Raw genomic sequence first — 26,944 nt, 5'->3', positions numbered from 1 at the left:
ACCTAACAAAATTGTGAAAGCAGTACAAGAGTTCAAGACAAGATAATAAGAAACTAACAGTGGTTACCACCTTCCCCTCCTCGGTTTCCTCCCCTATCATTTTTATATCTATTGTGCTTTTTGGATCCCACTAACATCTTCTGTTTTTTAGGCTAGGGTTCACTTATATGAGTTCAAACTGTTCCACGCATGAATATGAATATGATCTCCAGGGTGCATCCATTTATCCATAAGAGCCTCAAGATTATTCTACTTTATAGCTGGGTAGCTTTCCATTGTATGAAAATACCATATCTTTGTAATTCGTTCTGCAGTTAATAGACAAGTTATCGTTACTTTTCTGGTCTCCTGTCACATAGAACAATTGTTTTCCCTTCTTTGGTTTTTAGTCTATGAATTTTTTTCTGAGTTAAATGTGTTTCTTGTATACAGTATTTTGATGGATCTTGTTTCTTGATCCATTCTCCGTGTGTTTCTTTTTATTGCTGAATTGAAGCTATGTTAATAGTTACAACCAGCCTATAAGGTTTATCTCTGCCCTGCCATCTTCCTGCTGTTGACCCTCCCCTTTTCCCCTCCATTCAATTGCCTGTCTTGTTGATGATCCTCCTCTGGTGCTGTCTTGGAACCATGTCAGCTTTATCTCTCGCTAGAATACCCTTTAGAACTCTCTGTCATGAATACCTTCTGTTGTTCTTTATCGTGAAAGTATCTTGTTTTTCTATCAATTTTGAAAGAGTTTTTCAGGGTACATCAATCTGGACTGGAAGTTGTTTTCTTTCAGGATTTGAAACACTTCACTCCAAACTCTTCTTGATTTGATGGTTTGTTGACAAGTCTGCCATGATTTTGATGGGTTTTCCTTTATAGGTGACCTGTTTCTTTTCTCTAACAGCTTTTAATATTGTGCTCTTGTGCTGAGTTTCTAGGATCTTGGTTATTATTTTTCTGGGTGTAGATTTACTGTGGTTATGGCTAGCTGAAGTCCTATATGTCTCGCTTATCTGTGTGCCAAATCCTTTCCCCATGTTTGGGAAGCTTTCTGCTACTACTTCTGTAAATAGCCTGTTAATTTCACTGGTGTTGATCCCTGATTCTTTAAGAGTGATACTATCTCTCTTAAATTTTGTTTCTTTGTGTCATCTTGCAGCTGTTGAATTGTTATTTCCTGTTTCCTTGTTATTTTTAAGAGATCTTTCCTTTCACAATCACTAGCTGCAATTCTATCTTCAAGGTTTGAAAGTCTATCTTCAGTCTCTTTCAAGTTTTCCAGCTTTCAATTGACTTTTTAATTTCCTGGATATCTTTTTGAATCTGTTTCATGCATTATAATTCCTTTCTATATGGTTCATTCAAGGTTTCCATCATTTTCCTATACTATCTTTTTTTTTATCTATGCCTTCTTTAGATATGTTGAGCAATTTTTTATTTTGTGATTTCTTCTTTTACCTGAGACATTGTTTCTGATTTGATTACTTTTACAGCCTCATGAAGTTGTTTCTTTACTTCAGTTGCTGTCTTCTCGGAGATTTCAGGTGTGTGACTTCCATTTTCTCCCATGACTGTATCTCCCAGACTTGTTCTGTGTGGACTGGAGGTCTGAGGATGCCTTTTGCTCCGATGTCTTGAGTTCCTGAGCTCCTCCCCACAAACTGGTTGTGGGGCCCCAGGCACTTCCAACATTAGTAGGCCCCCCCCCATAATGTAGGGGAATGAGACAGGCAGTTGGGTTCCTCTGACTACAGCTTTACAGGGAGGTAGCAGGGTGTGGAGCGGGATTCTCCAGACCTGTGCAGCCACCCTGGGCTTACTTGATGATTAGGGGTGCATGGTTGTGGGACTGCTTCTCTTAGCTTGTGTGTCTACACTGGGACTCCCCTTCTGGTGGCAGGCACACAGGTATGTGTTTGTCTGATTCCCCTGGTGGATGATGGCTGCCTGAAGGAAGCAAGGTCCTCCAGTGGTGGCCGACAGGTACAACGGACTTTACAGACTGCATGTCCTTGCTCCTGCTGGCTGCCCACAGAAAGCAAGCCTTTTGGTGGCTGCGGCCAGCAGGCAGAGGTGGATCTGCTGGTTCTCTCTGCCCACGACAGGTGCACACAGGAAACCCGTAGCACATCTTAATTCCTTTTTATTTTGTGCCAGGGATCAAACTCATGAACTCACACTTGTCAGGCAGGTGCTGTGCCACTGAGCTATACCCCTGGCTTAATTCCCTTTTTTTTTCATTTAAAATTCCTTAATTCATCTCCTTTCCCTTCTCTCTTTCTCTTCTCCACCCATCTCTTGATCTTTTTTGTACATGTTTGCAGTATATGTTTATAACCCTCATGTATAATTGGTACATGTACATGACATATTTTAATTCCTTTTTTCATTCCAGTCCCTTCTTTCTCCCCACGTCCATCTCTTGATCCTATACTCCCTTGAGAAAAATCTATTTTCTTACTTCCTGTATGTATTTTTGTTTTTCTCTTTGATTATACTTTGGATTTCTCACATAAGATAAGACATGCAATATTTAAGCTTATATGTCTGATTTATTTTACTTAACAATATGGGATAAAAGTGCAATCAAGTTTACCTTTGTGTATGGCAAAGTAGTACTGCCATATGTGTAAATGCCACATCTTCTTTTCCCCTGCCTTTTGGGCAAGCACAGTGCATTTAGGTATACCTGAGACTACAGAGTGTCCATTGCACACCTTTACAGATACAAACCTGTGGAGATCTGTGCAAAGAAAGAAAGAGATCAAATGTTAGATAATCTCCAACAGAATTTATGTGCACCTTCCAAAGCTTTCAGGATATTGGAAGGATACCTAAGAAAGTGAGAGATCTTCAAGTAGTCTATAAATTCTATACAAAAGATGGTGGTACTGGATTACATTTTAAAGCCGCGATTGGCATAGCCTTAGAAAACATAATGCCATTCTGTTATATATACTTGAGCCTGGAAGTTAATGTGCCATGGTTATAATTGCTGCCATGGTTATAATTACGTGAAGGAGATGAAGAAACTTACACTGCCCTTCTTTCAACTTTTCTACAGACTTGTAAACTGCCAAAAGAAAAAAATCAGAGACAAAGAGACATGCACTTAATATTTCAAATTTTTCAATACTCCACAGGTTTTGCTATTCAGTATTGATTTATAAAATGTTTATACCCATTTGATTCATTGTATATTTATTATATATATAAGCATGATGTCCAGACACTCAGAATTGTCAGATCTGATTTTGTTTATAGATTTAAAAGTATTCTAATTTCTAAATGACATTTGTCACATTTTTCAGCTGACATTTTGGTTTCCTTCTTATAAATCCTCTAGCTGATTCCTTCCCTGATTCCTCTCTCAGGATTTGTTCCATAGGTAATTCTGAAATGATTCATCATGTTTTTATTATTTGAGCTATAAATGAAAGATGGTGCAGAAAAAGAGCAAGTCTTGTGGAGGAAAAGCAGGAGGAGGTGGCAGATAAGGAAGAGAGAAATGAGGTGTCATTATAGACTTTTGGAAATTCACATGTATCATTGTAAGTAATGATTCTCCATCTTTTCTTTTTTCCTTCAAACTCTTATATCCTGACTGCTTCAGCTTGCACCATTGCTTTGATTTCAGATTTATTTAGAACAATATTTTAAAATCATGACTGTCTTTCTTAGAACAAAAAATAGAAAAATAATAAGAATTCATAAAATACAAATATATTGAACAAACTATAAGGAAAGTTGGTAACCAATGTCAAAAACTTTCAAAGTATCCGTGTAACATCAGCCTTGTCCCATAAACTACAATGGACATATCTCTCTGCCATCAAATACTGACATAAACAAAAGGAATCTTCTTTAGATGTCCCAGCTCTCTCGAGGCAATTGTCCACGGGCATCAGGACTAAAGAAACACGGGTGAAGTGCACCTGTGCCTCACTGTCATCCTGATGCCAAGGGATGAAAGACCTATGAAGGCCTGGAAACTGAGCTAAGGCAGGAGTATTTCCACGACTGATGTAAACTCTGCAATGTAACTTCAATACTTTTTGTTACTATTGTTTGCTGCAAGGTTAGATGTTTATATAAGCAGAGCCTAAAACTATGTTTGTGATCATGACTGCTAACCATGTTCAGCCTTTCATTCAACAGTTTCTCTCACTCCCCACACCCATTTTTATTGTTACACCTGGATCTCTCTTGACTTTTAAATAGTTTTAGAAGCTGCACCACACAGCCCATGGTCTTCATTTCTTTGTCAATCTCCTGTTTCTCTCTTTCCACTGGATACAAGTATTTTCATGGCTGTGTTACCCCTATTTCATCTTGTCTTGAGCTCTTCATTATTATTATTTTTACTTGAGATCTATGATCGTTTGCCTTAGAGAAAAAATATTGGCTACTGATAAACAAACATTTCAATTAAAAGGAGAGAAATCAAATGTTGGCAGCAGACATTTGGGGGATCATGAGTGCTTTGGTGGACCAACAGTGCTAGGCAAATGAAGGGGAGGGCAAAAAAGGGAGTTCTGAGGTCATCTTAAATGGGAATGTTAAAACAAATTCTGTCGTAATGAGAAGTTTGTCTAATTGTGTGTACTTGGAACATAATTGAAATTGTAACTGAAACAAAAATTATGTTCTTTGATAAATACAAATAAGTCAGTTTATTAACCAAGAGATACAATTTAATAAACAAAGTAAAGATGAAAATATTTGACTCTTAGGCAAAATTAATTTGGGTCAAGTTTCAAGATAAATGAAATCAGTTTTTTAAACTGGAAATAATAAGATTCCTCTTAGTGCATCTCAGATGTTAAAGGCGACTCTGGATCCAACTTGGATTTCTGCTTTTTTGTTTGTTTGCATCTCTACAAAAATACATGATTTGAAAATTTTTCTGCATGATGAAAGATAGAAAAATGTACGAAGAAATGACTCACAGATGTAAAAATATATAATAATTTGTGAAACTCAGTGGCAGTGTAGAGAATTATTTAACTGTAATCTTTTAGGAAACGTTCATTTTTTGGTTTTCCAGGCATCCATTGGAGCTGTGACCAATGGTCCTTGGGACCTCCCGGAGAGGTCTGAGCATCTTTCTGATGTCTGGAGATCATGAACTTCTCAGGAATAGAAACTGTAGGTCTATTAAGACAATCTGCAATCTGTCACAAACTGCTGACTATAATCTTTGGCTTATAGATTTGCAATTTCTTTTCTTACTTTGTATTCATTAACATACAATTATTTTAAAACACTGATGACTATTGATCTTTGGGTGAAAAAGAAGAGAAATGATTTGCATTTTTAAATTTTTATTCTTCAGACTATGGGCTTATTTCATTCAGTTTTTTGGTTTGTTTTGTTTTGTTTGAGACAGGGTTTCTCTATGCAGTTCTAGCTGGCCTTGAACTCACTTTGCAGTCCACGCTGGCCTATAACTCACAGAGTGTCGATGTCCGCTCCCGGCCGGCAGGAAGGACACACGACAAAGTCTGGTAGTGGACAACCTTTTCTTTTTATTTTCCTTCTCCGTACAGCCTGCCCTGGGTTCTCCCAGCTGAAGCCTCCTTTGGTCCGCTCCCCGCGGCTCCTTTTGTGCTTCAGTCTGCCCCAAAGCCTCTACCGGTCCGCTCTCCGCGGCTCCTTTTGGGCTTCTACTTCCGGGCTTCTATCTGGCTTCTTCTTCCGCCCAGGGGTGGCACCGGTATATATACGGGTACAGTGTCCAATCATGTTAAAGTAAGCAAGGCAAGCTGATTGGCTAACATCATCAGTTGCCAGGCAGACTATATTGTTGAGCGGGTTGTTTACGCGGTAAGCAGGAAACTAACATATTCGATGGGAGGGATAATCTACCTCAGGCCTCACTCTTTACTACAGGCCTCACGTCCGCCAAGTGAGGCGACCGGGCTCGGGGCTGCGGCTCCCAACATCTCCCCCTTTTTTATTTTTTATGAATGTGCGCATCGTAGCCCTTCCTGGACTGGGTGCAGAGGCTTATGCCCTATGCGTAGGCCCACCGTAGGTCCTTGGCTTAGACCCTGGTCGGCCGTCCCATGGTCTGCCAAGGCCCTGAGGCCCTCGTCCTTTTTCTAGGGCCAGGCACAAACTGGACGGAACCTGGATGCACACAAGCTTGCACTCATTCTCTCTCCGTAAAGAAATCCCCTCGGAGAGAAATTTAGACCTGGGCAGCATCTAACAGTCCAGCGGCTTACGTGCAGGATGGGGTAGGGCCTGGCTTAGGTCGAGTCATGCTGGGGAGGCACGCTCTTACCCGTCATTGACTCATCTACCCTGCTATATCATAATTTTTTAGAGGAGGAGTGTGGGAAGCTCACCGTCCCTAGACTCGGTCGTAGGCTAGGCGAGCGAGCCATGCATATGCCTGAGGATCTTCTTGTCCATTTCGGGCTACCGCTATTTCTATTCATCTTGTTGGTTGGTCTGTGATGGATCTCCAGTAGGGCAGGTCTGATCTTCAGTCGAGGGCTTTGTTGCCCGTGTCAGTCTCTCCGGTATCCACAGTGGTTCTCGTCCCGGTTCCTGTGGGAAAACACAAACCGCGCCTCGGTTCCAGCTGATTACCGGATCCGGGCCCATCCATTGTCCTGTCAGGACATCTTTCCACTTCACCCACCCTTTATGGTTGGGGGAAGGGTTGCAGTGCTCCACAGCTGGGGAGCGATTATCATTATTTAAATTTAAAAAATTGTGTGTGAATAGTGCCATGGATAATCGTGCCTTTGGGGCCAGGCCTTGGCCTACTCCCCCTTTTTGTTTTTGTAAAATTTCTTTGAGGCTTCTATGAGCCCTCTCAATGATTCCTTGACCTTGGGGATTGTATGGGATACCATGTTTTAATTGAACCTCCATCATTTTGCAGAACTCATTGAAGGCTTTGCCTATATAGGCTGGTCCATTATCAGTTTTTAATATTTTTGGTTTGCCCCATGCGGCCCAAGCCGCCAGGCAATGATTGATCACATTAGACACTTTTTCACCTGTTTCTGCTGTTGCAAATATGACGCGAGAACAGGTGTCTGTGGAAACATGAACATATTTAAGAGTCCCAAACTCCTGTATATGTGTGATGTCCATCTGCCAAACATCACCAGGGATCAAACCTCGAGGGTTTACTCCCATCGGTATGGCAGGTTTGTATGTGGCACAGGAGTCACATAGTCGCACGATATCTCGTGCATCTGCTCTAGAAACATGGAAATGGTTTGCTAGTGTCCTGGCATTAACATGAAATTTATCATGGAAGGCACGGGCTCGCTCGATTGGTGTTAGTAAGGTAAAAATCCATAACGGGCGAGTGGCAGTGTCAGCAGCCGCATTCCCCTGTGCCATAGGCCCTGGCAGGGATGTATGTGCTCTTATGTGGGTGGTGAAGACCTTATGGTGTCTGTTCTGAAGCAATGTCTGGATAGACAGGAACAGTCCAGCCACTGTGGAAGTGGATCTAATTAAACCGGCAGTCTCAAGCACTTGCATAGCATTGACCACATACCTAGAATCGGAGACAATGTTAATGGCCTCTGAGAACCGTTCAAGAATCATTTTAACGATCTGCAGTTCCACCACCTGAGGCTGATCTGGTTCAAATTGTATGGTAACCGGGGGCTTGCCTAGGATCACATAGGCGCCTATCCCCGTCTTGGAGCCATCTGTGTATATTGTAGTTGCTGGGACTAATGGCTCAGAGGCAGTAACCTTTGGAAAAATTATAGGGTGCTGAGTGACAAATGACAAGATAGGGTCTTTAGGGTATTGATTGTTTATATCCCCATGGAAAACACATCTCAGAATGGCCCAAGTATCTATGCAGGCAGCCAGGGTCTTGATCTGGCTGGCGGTATAGGGTACTCGGATGGCTTGTGGTCCTGAGCCAAAATGTTGGACAGCTCTATCATGCGCTTCAAGGGCCAATGAAGCGACTGCCTCCGGGTAATGCTCTATGACTTTTGCAGGTGAGACCTTAGGGTGTATCCACAGTAGTGGTCCTTTCTGCCAAATCACCGCTGTAGGCTGTAGACTAGTCTGTAGCAAACAGACATCAAAGGGTCGCCCTGGTTCAATTCTGTGTAAGGTAGCCCCACCTAAGGCTTCCTCTACTCTCTGTAAGGCAGCTCTTGCCTCAGGAGTGAGCCTCCTGTGGGAGGCTATATCTGGGTCTCCCTTCAGAAGGTCGAACAGGGGTTTGAGATCTGAATTTGGTATATGTAAATATGGCCTAATCCAATTAATGTCTCCCAATAGCTTTTGCATGTCATTTAGGGTCCTAACGCCATCCGTCCTAATGGTGACCTTCTGCGGAGAGACTAGCATAGGGGAGATTCTCGCGCCTAAGTAGGTCACCATTTCTCCTCCCTGAATCTTGTCGGGGGCAACATGTAGATTAGCTTGTCTCAGGGCCTCGACCAACTGGCTGAGCATATTATTTAGCATGTCTGGGTCCCTGCCGCTGAGCAAAAGGTCGTCCATGTAATGCATACATCTTATCTTGGGAAAGGATTTTCGTAGGGGGGCCAGTAGGGAATCAAGGTAAATCTGACACATAGTGGGACTGTTGGCCATGCCTTGGGGCAACGTTACCCACTCGTATCTGAGATCAGGGCTTTCTTGGTTAATGGTGGGCAAAGTAAAGGCAAACCTATGAGTGTCCTCTGGGTGCAGGGGAATTGAGAAGAAACAGTCTCTAAGGTCTATAACATAAACTGGCCAGGACTGAGGGATGGCTGAGAGAGCTGGCAGCCCCCTCTGGACCGCCCCCAGGGACTGCATCTGCGCGTTGACCGCCCTTAGATCATGGAGCAGCCTCCACTTGCCAGACTTTTTCTTAATTATAAAAATGGGGGTGTTCCATGGGGAGGTTGATGGCTTAATATGTCCTAATCTGAGTTGTGTACTGACTATTTCTGACAAGGCTAATAGCTTCTCCTTAGGCAGGGGCCACTGAGGTACCCAAACCGGATCATTTGATTTCCAGGTGATTTTGATCGAAGTGGGTAGGAGAGCTTCTTCAGCGGCCCCTAAGAAAAACCCAATCCTTGCCTACCTTTTTTGTTTTCTACTGGTATTGGGGATGTCCGACCCTGTAGGGCATTGCCCAAGCCTTTGCCGGGGGTATATCCCTGGTTCCTGAGTATATCCTTAGCCTGGGGGGAGCAGTTTGACGTAAGCGTGACATCCATCTGAGTGAGGATGTCCCTTCCCCATAGAGACACTGGCAACTGCAACACAAACGGTTGGAAATGGCCCTGATGACCCTCCTCATCGCACCAGAGCAGGGTTGAAGCACTAACCTGAGGAGCTGACACCATCCCCAGGCCCTGCAGCGTGTTATCTGCAGTGTTGGTGGGCCAGTTGGAAGGCCAATCCTTTCTGGAGATAATGGAACGGTCAGCTCCTGTGTCTAGGAGCCCTGTTATATTCTTGCCATTGACCTTAAGTGAGAGCATGGGCCTTTTATCAAGTACTATATGGAGTCCCTCGAAGACTGAGGAACCGAAACCTTGACTTTCTCTAATTTTCTGCTTTGAGGGAAATCTCCTGTGGAGACTGGGGAGCAGCAAGAGCTGCGCTATCTTGTCTCCTTTATTAATTACCATAGTACCCACAAGAGATTGAACCATAATTTTAATATGTCCTGTGTAGTCTGAGTCTATGACCCCCGGGACTACTGTGAGACCCCGAAGGGCCGTGGAGGATCTCCCGATCACCAGACCCACGGAATTTTCGGGTAACGGTCCCTTAAAGGTGGTTTCAACCACTTGAACACCCATATCAGGCACTAATATAAGTCCTGAGGCGACACTGAGGTCCACACCTGCTGACCCAGGGGTGGCCCTTGTTGAAGGCTGCCACCCTGAGCTGTCCTGTCTCTGGGGCGGGGGCCCGCCTTCGAAGGGGGCCCCCTCTGGCCGTTTTTTGGCTCTCTAGCATCTTGTCCACAAATACGGTTGCCCTGAGCATCAAAGACCGACCTACACTCCTCAGCTTTGTGTGATCCCTTCTTGCATCGCCCACAAACATATGGTTCTTCATTCCTAGGGCGAGGCCTAGCATCTGCATTGTTTGGGCAGTGACGTTTAATGTGTCCTGGCTCCCCGCAGGCAAAACACCCTTTAGCCTTACATTCCCCTTCTAACCCGCGAGGTCCCCTCTGCTGTACAGCCGCGGCCAGGAGAGCAGCCACTCCCGAGTTGGAGAGCGGCCCCCCTATCTCTCTGCATATCCTAATCCAGGCATTGAGGTCCTTGTTCTTATGAGGAGCTATCGCTGCCTTGCACTCCTTTGTACATTGCTCAAAAATCAGCTGTCTTACCAGCGGTTGAGCCACTCCCGGATCAGAAAATATCTTATCGGCAGCATCTTGCATTCGGGCCACAAAGTCAACAAATGGCTCTGTGGTACCCTGAATTATTTTTGAAAGACACAAGGAGGCTGTTCCAGCACCACTTACTTGCTTCCAGGCGCGGAGTCCTATGGCATTGATTTGCTCATAGACAGCGCCGGGGAACTGGGTCTGGTCATCAGCGTGCCGACCTTCTCCCATAAGCATTTCCTTGTTCCACCCCCGGTTTCCTCGATTGGCGTTTTTCTCAGCCTGCTCGGCAGAGAACTCTGCATACCAGGCTCGCCAATCCAGGTAACTGCCCGAGGGCAGACAGGCCTTTGCCAGCTGAATCCAGTCCGCGGGGGTGAGGGGCCCAGAAGACAGATTCTCCAGCATGGCAATGGTGTAAGGCGCAGTCGGCCCAAAGGTTGTAACTGCATTTTTAAGTTCTCTAATCTGCTTTATCTCAAAAGGCTCCCATACATTGCATCCCTGGCCCATAGCTACTTGTACAGGAAATATCTCGTAGGGGCCACTATCTATCCCAGGTGGATGTACCTCATGAGACAAGCGTCCCCCCTGCCAAAGCCGCCTGTAAAAATACCGACCTGCCGGCGGCGGAGCATAAGACAGCGGCCGTGATTGGGCGGAAAATGGGGGCCCGTGCATCACTTCCTGTTCTGGCGAAGAGGAAGGGAGCTCCCGGGCGGCCGCCCCGCGGCGAGGGATCGCCTCCGGAAACGGCCCCCAAGGTGGGGCGGAAGGCTTCGCCTCCCTCTCGCGCCGGGGAGCGCTCAGGAGCTCTCTACTCCTCCGCAGACCAGGTTGAGCAGAGCGCAATTCGCGGGGCAACGCTGGAAAAGAACCCTGCGACTCCTTATTGAGCGATTTAGGCTCCTGACAGCTGGTCTCTTTGGCCTCCTTGCCATTCAACTTTCCCTCGTCCTCGGAGTCAGACGACTCCGAGGCTAGAGCCCCGTCCTCCTCCTTAGCATCCTTGTTCCCCTTGACAGACACCTCTCGGGAGCTCCCTGACTGGGCCTGCTCAGATACCCTGCATACTTTTGTAAGCTCTTGAGAGCTTTCTCCACAACCACCCTCGCTCTTAGTGCCGCTACCTAGCATGTTTCCCATTTTTTAATATGTTACTCACCGCGTGAGGCCCAAGGAATCCGCCACATACGCGTGAGCCTGAGGGGAGTCTAAAAGCCCTGTAGGTGCGCGCCACCCAGAGCCCAGGCTTATCCCCAACTCACCTGTCTCGCAGCTCTGTACTGGAGCGTTGTCCACTTCCACGTCGCGGGGGTGATCAGTCCCCGGGCGGGCCTCCAAATGTCGATGTCCGCTCCCGGCCGGCAGGAAGGACACACGACAAAGTCTGGTAGTGGACAACCTTTTCTTTTTATTTTCCTTCTCCGTACAGCCTGCCCTGGGTTCTCCCAGCTGAAGCCTCCTTTGGTCCGCTCCCCGCGGCTCCTTTTGTGCTTCAGTCTGCCCCAAAGCCTCTACCGGTCCGCTCTCCGCGGCTCCTTTTGGGCTTCTACTTCCGGGCTTCTATCTGGCTTCTTCTTCCGCCCAGGGGTGGCACCGGTATATATACGGGTACAGTGTCCAATCATGTTAAAGTAAGCAAGGCAAGCTGATTGGCTAACATCATCAGTTGCCAGGCAGACTATATTGTTGAGCGGGTTGTTTACGCGGTAAGCAGGAAACTAACATATTCGATGGGAGGGGTAATCTACCTCAGGCCTCACTCTTTACTACAGGCCTCACGTCCGCCAAGTGAGGCGACCGGGCTCGGGGCTGCGGCTCCCAACAACAGAGAACCTCTTGCCTCAGCCTTCCAAGTTCTGCGTTTTAGGCATGTTCCACCACACCCAACTTCATTCAATTTCATAATTCTGTTCTATTCATGAGTCATAGAAACCCAGACAAAAAGATGAAAGAGTTGGAAGCCAGATTAAGAAGTCTTTTTACACGCAAGTTCAAATCTCTTCTGACTTTGGCCTTTAAGTTGGTATAATCACAATTTTCTTTGTAAAGCACAGATAAAATGTCACTTCCTCAGAGAAATTTTCTCTGATCTGCCTTTCTAAACAACATGACCCACCACCCACTCTTTATGACTCTTGAGCTCTTTTATTCTATTAGTTTTCTTTAACAACATTACATTTATATAAATAAAAGTTTTGCTTACTCATTAAATTATAGCAATAATAACAAATTCATTGAGCTCTCAGACTGAGCCAAGGACTGCTGTAAATGTTGTTTGTTTGTTTTTGTGGGGTTCCTTGCACTTGCCAGGCAGGCACTGTGCTGCTGAGCTACATCCCAGGCCCCTGTTATAAATGTTTTACATGCAGTCAGTTGTTTGATTCTCATAAAACCCAAACTCATGGCGTTTTCTTTAGCAGAAACAAGTACTGAAAGTTAGGAGCTGGGCCAAGGTTCATTGTCTAGATACACAGGCAGACCTGAGTGTGTTCCAGGAAGATGCCCTAGGCCTGTCTTCCCACTGAACAGTTAGCCAGCCTCTAAATGGGCAGAAACTTTGCGCGTCTTTTCCAGTGGCTGCTTATTGTATCCCAAACTGTACTACCACAGAGAGGTTGTTCAGTAATACTTTATTTCTAGAACAACTAAATGAGTGAAGTACACGATGTGTGAAGAATTAGAAAACGATTTAGTTCCATATAACATGTTCAGCCTAGATCAGTAGGACTCCAGATAACTGAAATTACAAAAAAAAAAAAAAAAAAAAAAAATCCAGTATCAGGCAGTGAATAATTATTTATATGTAACAAGGAAACTAACACTGTTCTGAACTGTTAAACTCATCTTGGTCTGTAGGAATATTTTGCAAAAATTTCTTAGCAGATATTATCTCTCATTTTTCTATTTTTGATAAAACGAGAATTCCAAGGTGATAGTTTGAAGATTTTTTCAGTATTGCCGTATGTATTTTTAATAATGGATGGAGAAAATCCTATATCAAAATCCTATATCTCAGAGAAAGTATCACAGACACCTAACTAAATGTTTGATTAAAACATGGTCAAATGCTGCTGATAAAAATAGCTAAACTGGAATGTGCTGTGTTAAGAGGCATTGTTCTTACGAATTTGGATTTCCATTTAAAATTATCTGTGCTGATTTTTGCATATGACTTATAGGGCAAGATAAAGGACAAGTGGGAAAAGTTTAGAAATAAAAACAATCTCCGTAAACTGAAGATTTACAAGGAGTCTAAAGAAAAATAGGAAATTAAAAATGAAAGCTTAGTTCGAGTTTCTGTTCTGTGGGTCATGTGTTAGTTGGTGTTTGAATAAATCCTGCAGATATAACATATTCTGAATGTAAACATTTAAGCAGTGGCTTTCAAGATTTTCAAAATATAATGCTTCTATTTGGGGGAATTATTATCATTGGAGGACTAATAGAATTTAATATGCACACAGACTTTAGGCTTTGAAAATAGCACTTTTCTATAAAATTTTCATAAAGAGATGTCCTACAAGAAAAATTGGTCAGGAGCAAAGATGGCAGATAGATAACAGCTGACTAGAGAGGCTCCCTGAGATAGTCAACTTAGAATTCAACATAATACCACGGGTTGGGGAGCCCCGGACTGAGGGAGATGAATTCTCTCATCCCAATAAGAAACTAAGGTGACAAGAACCAATCAGACATACAGTCCCAGTGCTATTATTGGAACAGCTAAACGTTCAGTGCTTCTGCTGCAGCAGGCATCTTGCCCAGCCACCCAAGGTCCTGCCACAACATGCCAAGCTGTCCGAGGTCCCGCCGCTTCAACTCACTGGAGGTGCAGTTACACTGAGACGGGCGGCTGGTGAGCCAAACGGAGAGCTGAGTTGGTGGGGTGCCTGCATCAACCTGTGGTGAGTGATGGGCGTGCAGCCATCCCACAGAAAGGGGGGCTCTGGTGGAGGACATTCTGGGACGCTGAAGGACTGGCAAGTATAAAGGGCATCAGTGACTTCGGTCAGTTGTTCCCTTCCTGAATAGGATTGGTGGAGTGAGCTAGGCCTGGGTCATGTGACCTGGCTGAGACCCAATAGGTTATCTGAAATTAAGTCCCTACCACGGTGGTGCACACTAACCCAGTGAAGCCTCAGAAGTTTGACTAACCGGGAGGGAAGGCAGTGCACAGTAACACAATGCAGGCCACAGCAGCTTAACTGATCTGGAGAGGAAGGGCCAACATATGCTGTACCTGTCTGCAACTCACTAGCACACAGCAGTGGGAAGGGTCATCTAGTCAGCGTGCTTCCGAAGATTTGTAACCAACAAAAAAAGAAACTGGGGCCTCCTGGAAGAAACAAAAAAGATGGGAAGAGGAAGCAACAAGAAAAAGTCCCCAAGTCCCAATCCTAAGAACTGACCCAGGACAGGTAAATACAAAGGAGAATGAGAAGAGCACACATGCAATATCAGACACGGATTCAGTGGACATAAAGAGATATCTTCAGGACCTCATAGATGAGTTCAAAAATGAAATATTTAGCCAAGTAAAGCAAGATATAAGAAGATTAATATAGGATATACTAAGCACCCCTCAAGCAGATACAGATGGAAAAAGGGAGGAACTCAAACAAAGGAGAGAACCATTTGATGAAGAATATAAAAAAATATAGAATATATGAAGCAGATTCAAAGAGATTACCAGGATATTAAAAACTCTATGGGAAGATGGCAAATCTGCTTGAAAGAAACTAAGGATATGTTATCCAAACTGGAGGACAGTTTTACAATGTGTAATTATGAAAGGAAAAACTTTTTAAAAATAACAAGGAAATAAGCAGTAACAATACAAAGGCTAGAGTAACACAAGAGGATCTATAACTTGAGAATAAAGAATGTGAATGAAGAATCAGGGGTACAAAGGAACTACAAAGGCTATTCACAGAAATAATTAAGGAAAACTTCCCAAGCATAGGAAAAGGAAATGATATGCAGATGTATGAAGCATACATAACTCCAGCTACCTACAGCCAAAACAGAGCTACACCCAGGCAGGGTAATCAGGATCCCAGAAATTCAATATAAGAACAGAATATTAAAAGCTGTTGGAGACAAGAAACAGATCACTTGTAAAGGAAGGCCCATCAGAATAATGGTAGACTTCTCGACACAAACCATCAAGTCAAGAAGAGCCTGAGTGAAATATTCCAGGCCCTTAAAGAAAATAACCTCCAGCCCAGTCTGATATAAACTGTCTCTAAAAATTAATGGAGAAACAAGATGCTTCCAAGACAAAGAGGAACTTGGGAAATTCACAACCATCAATCCAACTCTACAGAGAATACTACATGGCCCTTGAGAGAGAGAGAAGAGTACTAGGATTCCAGGAACAGTTGCAGAGAGGCCTCAGTGAATGGAGCAGAAAATAGAATGAAGAAGATAAGCAGACAACTGATGGCAGAAAAGGAGCATAACAGAAATGAGGCAGAGAAGGTTGGTTATAATCTCTAATATAGATGGCCTTGATACTCTAAATTAAAAAAAAAAAGAACTACATGTGGAATAGATCAGGAGGTAGGGTCCATCAAGATGCTATTTATAGGAAATATAATTAACATGAAAAAGAGTACATGGACTGAAAACCAAATATGAAAAAATAATGTTCTATGTGACAGAGAACCAGAGAGTAATAGGGGCAACTATACCAGTGTTTGTGGATAGGTTGGAAAGACAGGCTTTAATAGATAAAGGGATACAATTAGAGACCAAGTCCAGGAGAGAGAAGGTTCGGAAACACTTAGGTAAATAGTAGGTTGCCCCCCGCATTTAAAACCAAGGGTCTTGGTCAGACCCAAAAATGCACAGTGTACCCTGGGAGAGTAAAAGGGGAGGGAGAGTCTTAAAAAAAGACAGCAGAAGATATTGTTAATAGTGTAGCAGGATTTAAAACCTACATTCCTCGCACCACTCTGCTTAGATAGATTTTATTCTGTCCCAGTTGTCTACTTGCATTAGATTTGAGGGCACAGACAGCTATCCCAAAAACTTCAGGATATAGCACAGTAATCATCTTTAATTTCGTATTATCTTAATCTAGATCCCTGTGTGACTTATACTGTTTTATCATAACTGATCTTAGTTAAGTCTGGTTTGTTTGATTGCTGTTTGGTATTGACAGATTTTTTTCAAAACTGATATGATCGATAGTATCAAGTCTGAAGGTATAGGCAACTACACTGAAGATGACAAGACTCTACGATACACATTCTGGTTTCATAACTGCCTGTTTTTGAAGTTTTATACTATGCACAAAGTTGTGTTTTTATTAATATTGTTATGTTCTGATATATTCAATTATACTATGTCTGATAATGTAGCCAATTCTATTGAAGATAACAAGAGACAACACAGAAACTATGATAGAACTCCTTGTACAATGATCTTATATGTCTTTTTCATTTCATGTGTTTATAGGGATACATTTTGTTTTATCTTGGTTTGTTTTGTTTCTCCCTCTAATACAGAAAAGATAGAAATATATGTTAAGACTCATACATGTATAGAATCTATAAACAGTTTATGAGAACTTTTCTTATGACACATGATGAAATGAACAAATGCTTTGAAGAAAAAAAGACACTAATGTACTTAGTGCTGATCCTGCAGTGTCACAATGTGAAACTCAGCAATGATATTATTCTTTAGTCAGAGTGATATTAGCCTGCTTGGGTTTGTTCAATCTCAACATAAAAGAAAATACGGATAACTGCATGTATGTGTAAGTGTATAGGATTGATAACCATATATCTAAGTTTTTGTTGGATAGTTGAACAGAACTGGTTGCAATCTCACTGTTTGAATCCCCACTTTATAAGCTCCACTTTAGTATCTTGAATAACTATTTGTAAGAGGACAATCTGTAATCATCAACTAGTGATTTCTTACTGTTTATTTTTTTCTTTGAAAGTATGTATTATTTCTACCCGTTTTCTGTTTTGTTTAGTCTTTCTTTAAATAAAATTTTTAAAAAAGTATTTAAAAATAAAAAACAAGGACACCACTGTCCTTGCTGGGGAGACTTGGCAAGCATTTCTCACCCTTGCAACATTTTATTTCCATAAAATAAGTATAATGTCTCTAACAACACAAAGGTTTATTGATTTTTTTCTATCTTTTGGACAAAAAGTTGACTTGTCTGAAGTATATTCAGTATAGACTTCCAAAACTTTATAAAATGCTGCCAAAACATTTTTTGAAACTTTCCTGAAGTATTATTGACAAATAATACATTGCATGGAATTAATATATACAATGTAATAATTTGATTTGACATATACATACATTGTGAAATTATTTCCTCCATAGAGCTAATTGACATACTGGTTAGTTACTTTGTAGGTCTGTGTTAAGAATACTTAGCACATCCTAGCTAATTTCAAATGTACAATGTATTATTACTAACGTATCATTCTGAATACCAAGATTCCAGTAATTATTCACATCATCGCTGAAATTATATATCTTCACCAAGAGCTTCCATTTTCTAACACGCTCAGCCCCTAGTAACTATTATACTACTTTCTTTTTTATGAGTTTGAATTTACTAGATTTCATGTTTAAGTAAGAGAGTGCAGCATTTGTTTATGTCCAGTTCTTTTCAGGTACTATAACATCTTTCAGGTTTATCTATATTATCACAAATGGCAGTATTTTCTCCCTTTCCCTTTCCTCCTAGCTCTTCTTTGTGGCACAGGAAATTGAACTCAGGGCCTTTGCTCTGAGCCACATCCCAACCCTTTTGATTTATATTTTGAAATGGTCCAGTTAACTCACTGAGTTCCCAAGCTGGACTTGTATTTACAATCCACGTGCCTTGGCCTTTCAGAGTTCTGGGATTACACACATGCGCTGCCTTGTCTAGATAAATTTGTCTTCTTTTTAGGGAGCATACAGTATTCCGTTACATGTTTGTACTATATTTTATTGATTGATCTGGTGGTGGATGCTCAGCTTTGCTGTTATGAATAGAGCTACAATGACCCCTGTGTGAGGTAATGATTTCATTTCAGTTATGTATATACCAGCAAAGTGTTGCTCAGTCATATGATAGTTCTATTTTGAATTTTAAGAGGAACTTCTATACTGCTTTCCATAAGGTCTGCCTAATTTGTGCTTCTACCTAGTATATAATCCTGTTTCTTTTTCCCACGTGTTTATCTGTACTTTGACATGATAGCCACCCTGAGAGATATAAGATTGTCTTTCTATGGATCTGAATTGCATGTTTCCAGTGATTGCTGAAGTCCAGTGCCTTTTCATATACACTGCTTAGCCACTTAGGTATCTTCTTTCAAAGAGTATCAACTCAGGTCCTCTGTCCATTTTTAGCCAGTTGGGTTTTGTTTTGCTGTTGTTTCTTATCAGTTGTATGTATTTGTATATTTTGACAATTAACTCCTTAACAGATACATGATTTGCAATTTTTTTTTCATTGTGATATAGCCCCATTCGCTTATTTTTACTTTTGGTGTTTTTCATGTCAGATCCTTTCAGTTTTCTAATGAGGAAAGAGCAACTAACACATATGTAAAAAACTGATCCCTAGAAATGGAAGAAATATATTCTTAACCTCATTTTCATGTATTGCCTTTGTACACACATGTGTCATATCTATGAGTTGCTAAGATGAAAATCAGGATAAAATGGACAGTATAAAATAAATATTAAAAAATGGGCTCCACCATTATTACCCTGTCTACTGAGAATCACAGCTGGAGACCATGGAGCCAAAAAATACTGTTAATGAGTTTTTCCAAGTATACTTTTGACAACCATTCATTCCAGATATGAGCTCCAATAGTCAGGTGGTTGAATAATATTCAAGTTCAAGAGCAAAGGATGAAGCATTAAAACGTGCAAATTGTTCAAGCTATATTTTGAGTCCGCAGTACATGTGTTACTCCAGGTAAACAGCTTAAACACTTTAAGTCTCAATTTCCTCGTTTGTAAAATAAGAGTTACATGACAAGAAAGAAGAAGACAAAGATGGGGGGAAATGTGAAGATGAGATTGACAGTAAAAAAGTAAAATACTGTAAAACTTATCTGTTATAAGAAAAAATACAAGTCAACGAAGGTTAAGATACATGAATCATTCATTAAGCCAATAAAACCTAATCTGATTATATTAAATATAAATTTATTATATATTGACTAAAGGTTCTTTGCATTAGTGTTTTCATAGTGATTTGTATAATAATATATCCAAAGTCACTCAAATAAAGTGTTAGAACTAAAACACTGTCTTTCTCAATAATAAAAAAAATGAACCAACATGCAGTTTAACGGGTTTTATTCATCCTTTATAAGTTTTAGTTTTTCCCAGAAAAAGTTTACACTTTCTTTGACATTTGATAGTAAATAACTACATTCATGGCTCTCATGCTATAGTGGCATTTCTTATACATGAAAGAGATATAAAGTAAAATAATAAATATGAAATAAGTGGAATCTATCATAATTACATGAAAATATACTTTGTTCTAAATTAAAAGTAATTCATATGCTCTTTGTCTCGATTCTTTATTTCTTTGCAATAGAAATACACTATGGTACCCTTGGTATGGCTTTGTGATAGGCAGAATATATTTTCTTGTGTTACATATCTATTTTTCCAGAATCATGTTTGTACAAACATCACTGCATGTGCAGCTTTGTTCTTTATGCATTAACCACCATTTTGAGAAGAACCCCCCCTGTAGAACCCATTGGTCCAATAAGAATGAGAGGGTGGGGCAGACGCAGAACCAATCAAATAAGACTGGTTTAGAATTAGCAAATGAGTGAGAAAGAAGAGCAGACTTTGTGTCTCATTGGTTTCCTCCCTGTTGCTCATGCTTTAGCAATAGCTCATGGATGTAAAATAAATCTTTCTAAAAGCATCTTGTAAATTTATTCTCATTTCCTCCTTGACATAATGTATTTTAGATGTCCATTAGTATTGATTTAAGGACTTAGTAAATATCAGAATTTTTGAAATTATATTTACTATATCATCCAGTGTTTAATAAATAACAAATTAACGTCATCTTAGGGTTCTTTTGTTCCATGCTGCAGTAGTGCATGGGTTTTACTTAACAAATAAATCTAAAATAAGCTCCTTTGATTTTTTGCCAGCCCCATCTCTGTCTCAGCCTTCTATGTAAACAAAAAAAAAATATTACTTTTTCTGCCCTCATAGCCTCTTTGATGACCTGAAAATAGGAAAGGAAAAATTTGTTGGTCCCAAATAACACAACACTTATTGTACCTACTAATTTATGCAATAGCTAAGCCTGGGGTTAAACAAATATATTTAAGATCCAAAATAAAATCTGTCATTTGACATCAAATGCTTGACCAATATTTCACAAAAACATTGGGTTCTATTTCTTCAGAAGCTTAGTATGCTAAAACTGTCGTTTGTGGTGACAATGGTATTCTACAATAGACCAGTATTTCTCTCATTTTTTGTAGTCAGCCTTTTTTCTTTATGATCTATTCCTTCAGAAATGCAGAGATATTTAGTAGGAGTGTTATGAATGAGAAGGGAGGAAAGAAAATAATTTAGAGGAACATATTATGCAAGTGAAATATGACAATGAAAATTCACAAGACACCATGAGTATTTTCATCTTCTTTATTTTCTCTAATAAAATGAGGTTATGTCAAATTTACAGATTTTCATCTCAAATGTTTTAATAGTCTGTCTCAATATTGGCTAGATAAAATGTACCAGAGGTCATTCATGTATATACAAATTTTTAGATCATTAAAACTGATCATAAAAATGTTAAGTTTGCCTATTAAAAGCACTAGCTATGAGAAAAGCAACTAATGGATCAGTTTATTTCACACTACTACTAAAGATTACTTGACAGAGATTTGACAAAGAGAGAAAACAAATTCTAATGTAAAGGTCGTAGGAAAAAATAAGACCCAACTTATTTTATATAATACACATATACACACAAACATAATAACAGTTTAAGCCATAGCTAATAGAAATAAAAATAGTTCATGTTGTCCTGTTAAGAATGACATAATTACTGTGATATAATTGGTTAAATAATACCAGGAGCTATTGTGTATACATTCCAAATGTAGATCTTTCTCAGAAAATATTTTCTGTGTATAACCAGAAGCCTTCAAGAAATCTTTTGGAAGAGGACGTAGTCTATTTAAAAAGTCCCAGTCTTTGATCATATTCTCATTTCTCTTTCTAAATTCAGATATCTGGATCATTATAAACTACTCCAAACTGAGTTGTCTTCTGCAAAGGGAAATAAACCAATTTAAACCATTTTAGTGTTAAAATATTTTTTTTTTGTCTTTTTCGTTTTTATCGGTACCAGGGGTGGAACTCACGACTGCCTGCTTGCAAGGCAGGCGCTTATGCCACTAAACTAAATCCCCAGCCCCAACATATTTTAAATGTATTTCTGAGCACACATTAAGTCCAAATATTATACTAAACCCAACACACAGAATATAAAAGATGGCCATGGTTCTCATGAGAATTAAATCTGGAGGGAAGCACAGCAGATTAGAAATCTAAGCCATGCCACTTAGGTTTTCCATAGAAAGCAAAAGCTTTTCTGAAAGTACCAGAGGGAAGGGAATATTAGGAATAGAGGAAAGCTTCTTGGCGGTAGACTTAAACTTCCAAATGAAATTTAAGTGAGTTTCTGAACCCCTCAGAAAGAGTAAGATTTCTCACATAGGAGATGAAATTATTATAATATATATAGCTTTTTCCTACATGATTTTATGGTTAATTTATCTGCATATAAGATTAAAGTTAGCCCCACTATGACTGGATTAACTAGTCTAGGATATGACTTTCATGTTTTCCAAAATCGTTGATGTTTCCGTCTTTCAAAGCCTTCAGATACTGTTCAGGCTGAAATTTCTTCCACCGCTTTGGAACAGAAAATTCACCTATGTTTTTGTTTACTTCCAGAAGTATGTTATTTATTTAAAATAGTAGGTACATAAAAACACATTAATTTCATCCAGCAATACCAATAGCTTCAGCATCGTCTTTTTAAAAATGTATTGAGCATTCGTTTTTCTAGGAACTGAATTATTTTTCCTATTCATAGTGTTGGTGAAAGTTGACTTTTTTTTTCTTGTGTCTTTTGAAGCTCTCATGAGGAAGGACAGTGTTTTGAAACGCTATCTGGTGATTATTTACCCCTGGTAACTCCTGTTGCCCTACAGCCCTCGCCTACTGTGAGAAGCATCTTGAGTAGGACAAAGGACAACCAAAGGAAAGGTGATGAGGCTCAGATTTTGATTTTTAAAGCTAACATTTGAGGCTGTCTTGAGAAATGATAAGTATAAGATTCTGGTCTTTGTAGACACAATGTTCTATTGTTTAAGGATGATGATGATGATGATGATGATGATAATCTTTTAAATAACAGCAAGCAGAGCTTGCCAATGAAGGAGTCCAAGGCCTTTACCCTAAACCACAAAGGAAGAATGTTGCGAATACATGCCTTCAGGACCGTTTCCACTTAAGAGAAACAAGAATGTTCTCTAAGCTACACAGAAAGTCCCCTGTTGCCTGTTGCAACTCAAAAACACATATACACATTCACACCATTACATTCAGATCCTAAGATCCCAGGACCCCTTCTCGGAAGTCCCAGGGTGACACCACAAAGCAAAGTCTGAGAGCGAATGCAGCAGAGTCTCAGACGATGAAACAACATCCTAGAATCCCAAAGGGATTGCCTCTAGCTGGGTGACACAGCCAAGTCCCCCAGGGTGATTTCTGTGTACTGCATTAACCCGGGAGAGAGAACACAGGCTGTACCAGATGTGGACTCTTCAACAGTTAACTCTGTGAAAACAGACTACTGCCCTGATAGCAGAGTGTATAAACCACTGGAAACTAGAATGGGATAAGTATCAGTTCCTGGCCAGAACTTAGGTCAGCCCAGACCCTGAGATGGGGCCTTGACACCGGGGCAAGAAAAGGGGTTTAGGAAAAAATGGTGATTCTGTCTAAAAGCCTACATCTAAAGGAACTGACTGCCAATAGCTAGGGCCTGAGGTGCCTTGAAGTGACAAGAAGAGGCCCTTCTACCATCTGAGACAGGCTAAACTCATTCACTTAATTCATGCATTGGTGCATTGCAGAGTGCACATTTAAACCTGCTCAGCAAAGGGAGTCGGTGGGTGTCCCTCGTGCATTTGGTTCAAGCACAGATGCTACAAAGAGAAATTGCAAAGTTCTATTCACTTGAAGCTGTACTTGTACAAGAGATGTTCGAAAAAATCCATTCTTCCCAGACAGGGGTTTTAATCTGTACCGCTCATGGATTCATTCCTTTTATCTAGAGTAGTGCTCCTATATGAGATGCTCAATCTCTCCTAATAACAAACAAAGTAAAAACTTGACTGTTCACTACTTATCTATCAAAAACTGCTTGAAGGTATTAACTTTTAAAATGGTATCCTTGGCTTATTCCTGAATTTAATGTGAATATCCAGTATGATCGAAAAATGAATTGGAAGATGATTGCTTATCATTGCAAAAATCATCATTGTGTTCTATCCAAAAGAAAACATTAAAATAGTGAGCCTTCTTTGTACACTGAAACCATGATGACTCACTTTTCGTGCAAATCCATGTGATCACGTCACCAATCTCTGTACCCTGCACTGAGGAAGCCTCACCCGGGTGCTGCCGACATTCGGCTCCAGAATTGTGAAGCTAAACAGCTTCCCATAGAAATCCCATCGCTGCAGTCCTTGAAATTAACATTTTGGACCTCAAATAGACATTCAATAGTAAAACACATGTAATACTATACATAAACAAGTCTAATTTTCAAAGGCATAAAATATCTAATTAAAAAGCCCTTAACCTGGCCTCTTCTTTGCCTTATGATTATGTAGTTTCATTTTCATTATCACAAATTTCCTACCTTCTAGTCCTACTCCCATTGAGATTTTCGTAAGCCTTTTCATGTATTATGAATAAATTCAATGCAGTTGTCTGGGATTTATTCCAACTAAAGAACAATGAAACTTTAGCTTTTGATTTTTATATTCATAAGTTGTTTTTGGAAAGGAACCATTTGAGAAACACTAGTAGTAATTGCCCACTATGCAAAGCTGTGAAGGATCAGTACCCACAATAGCAATTCACTTGAAAGCAAAGCTCCAGGAGCCCACAAAATGTTTTCAGTCCACTGCCAGAACCAGAATTTGTTCCTTCCATTGGAAAAGACTGACACCAAACCGAGCAGACTTCTCTGTGTTTGTTTTGGGAATGATTACTCATAGGGCTCTAAGTAAAATAATTTCTTGTGGGGAGACGGGAGTGAGGAAATGTTGGTATTACTTTATACAACTGAAATGTTTTTAAATGCAGGTTCTGGTGCAAAAATAAATGATCCCAAAATCTCAGTTGCTTAAAAAAAAAAAAAAAAAAAAAAAAAAAAAGGATTTCTTTCTCATGAAATTTGTTACACAAATTACTATTTTCCTCATTGCCTTTATCCCAGAAACCAGGCTAATGCAGCAGTGTTTCTCTATGATCTTTTCTGATTGCAAGGGCTTTGGAAAAAGATACGATGTGTCACACATTGGCTCTTTACGGTTTACGCCCCAGAGTGACATTCATTACTTCAGTCCACTGTCCTTGGTCAAAGAAATCACATGGGCAAGTTTCATGTCAGTAGCTCAGGAAATGAAGTCTTCCCTTCAGGAGTCAGCAAAATATCTGGAACTTGAATATAACAGCTCTCTAGATGGTGAGGCGGGAAGTTGAGAGTTTGAGGCCAGTTTGGACCATGCAGTGAGCCCCTGTCTCAAAGTATGAGACCACAAAAAGAATGCAATGTATCGCAGAACCTTCTTCTGTAACTTAATACTGAATTATGATACATTCATTAACAAATAACTGCATAACTCTTTATTTGATACTTTTATACCGGATAGTAGCAATAATAGTTAGTATATTCAGTGTATGTTGTGTGTTATCTTCCTGTACAGTGACAGATATTTGCATGTGTTATTTGTTTAAATTTAAGAGATTGGTATATATTTCCTTCTGAAAGATAAAGCTAGTAAGAATTAATGAAATTGGGTCATTATGCATACAGAAATTACTGTTGAAGTAAACCCGACCCAAATCCTTTGCAAATTGCCTTCTGCAGACTGAGGGAAAATTTGTTGGTACACAACACTTGCTAGATCTGTGTAAGCAACTTTTTTGTGTGTGAAATGGAGAGCATTTTATCATCCAGTCTCTCATATATTCACCTCTTCTTTTTAGTAAATTCCTTGTTAATTCTTACCATTGACTTTTGACCTTCACCTGTTCAAACCCATTGTTGTCAACGGAGTGACATCTAGGACCTGAATGGAGAAAGTGACTTTGTTAATCCTATTTCTCATGATTCAGTGTAAGGAGGGTAAAAATCATGCTTCTTGTCATACATGTACATTCCATGTACATTCATAGTCTTATTTTTATTTATTTACTTATTTTTTGAGAGAGGATCTCACGCTGAAGCTTTGTAGTTCAGGTTGATCTTGAACTCACTGTGTAACCCAGGCAGGCCTTGAATGCATGGCAATCCTGCTGACTCAGCCTCCAGACTGCTGGGATTACAGGCATGTGCCACCGTACCCAGTGCATTCATGGTTTTAAACCACTAAACGAAGATAAATGTGCACACTATTCAGAAATATAAAAGTACTATGTTTATCTAAGGTAATTATTCAAAAGTAAGAGTTGCTTAAATACACAAGAATTAAATTTATTATAATTGCTAAGCTGTTAAAAATTCTAATACATATTGTTGTTTCATCCAAAATTCACTATGTAAGCTCAGTCTTCTCTGTAGTTAAGCAAACTTTTAGAAATATTAAATATTTCAATATGTATTTTCCAGAAAAAAGATGTAATCACAAATAAAATGGCTCCTTTGAAAAGAAAAAAAAATTCTTCTTTGAATACTTTAAATTGTTTATGTCAGTATGTTGTTATGAGTGAGAACTCTGATATTGTATCACATTTGTTATTACTAGGAACAAACATTTTATTTACATAGAACACTAGAACACATACAAATGAGCACGTTTAGAGTGAATATTCATGTGCCACTTTTTAGGCACTATATCCATTCAAATATATGAAGCAATTTTCTCTATTCAAGATTAGCTTTGTATCTATAGGCTAGGAATTATTACCTGAAATAAAAAGATGAAACATTTTTTGAGAGTTCTTATTAGGAATGAAAAATATCAGCAATATGTTTGAAGAAAATATAGTAATCTGAAAATATTTTGGGCATAAATATTCTTGTGAATGTTACAGGCTCTTTAACAATCTAATGTAGTATAAGATTAAAGTGCTATGTGGAGTATGCACATGAAAAATCTAAAACAGTTCTGATTCAAATATTTTATCACAAAAAACAAAACAAATACTTTATCAGATTTTACACAACTGCTCAGAAACCAGGTTCCATGATAGAAAAATGCAGAATATTTTAAATACGAGAGAAGGAATTGATTATAGATATTGTTGCAGATGTATTTTATCATTCAC

The 26,944-nt window shown here is 40.1% G+C and overlaps 1 pseudogene; it reads left to right on the top strand.

Moving 5' to 3' along the window:
- Positions 1 to 22,893, top strand: part of LOC100720374 (heat shock protein HSP 90-beta-like) — a 77,154-nt pseudogene extending 54,261 nt beyond the window's left edge.
- The last annotated feature ends 4,051 nt before the right edge of the window (positions 22,894 to 26,944 follow it).

This window comes from Cavia porcellus, unplaced genomic scaffold, assembly GCF_034190915.1.
Source record: "Cavia porcellus strain 051 isolate PalLab524CR breed Dunkin Hartley unplaced genomic scaffold, mCavPor4.1 scaffold_14, whole genome shotgun sequence".
Lineage (NCBI taxonomy): Eukaryota > Metazoa > Chordata > Mammalia > Rodentia > Caviidae > Cavia > Cavia porcellus.
The sequence above is the reverse complement of the archived record's forward strand: the minus strand, read 5'-3'. Positions and strand labels throughout refer to the sequence as shown.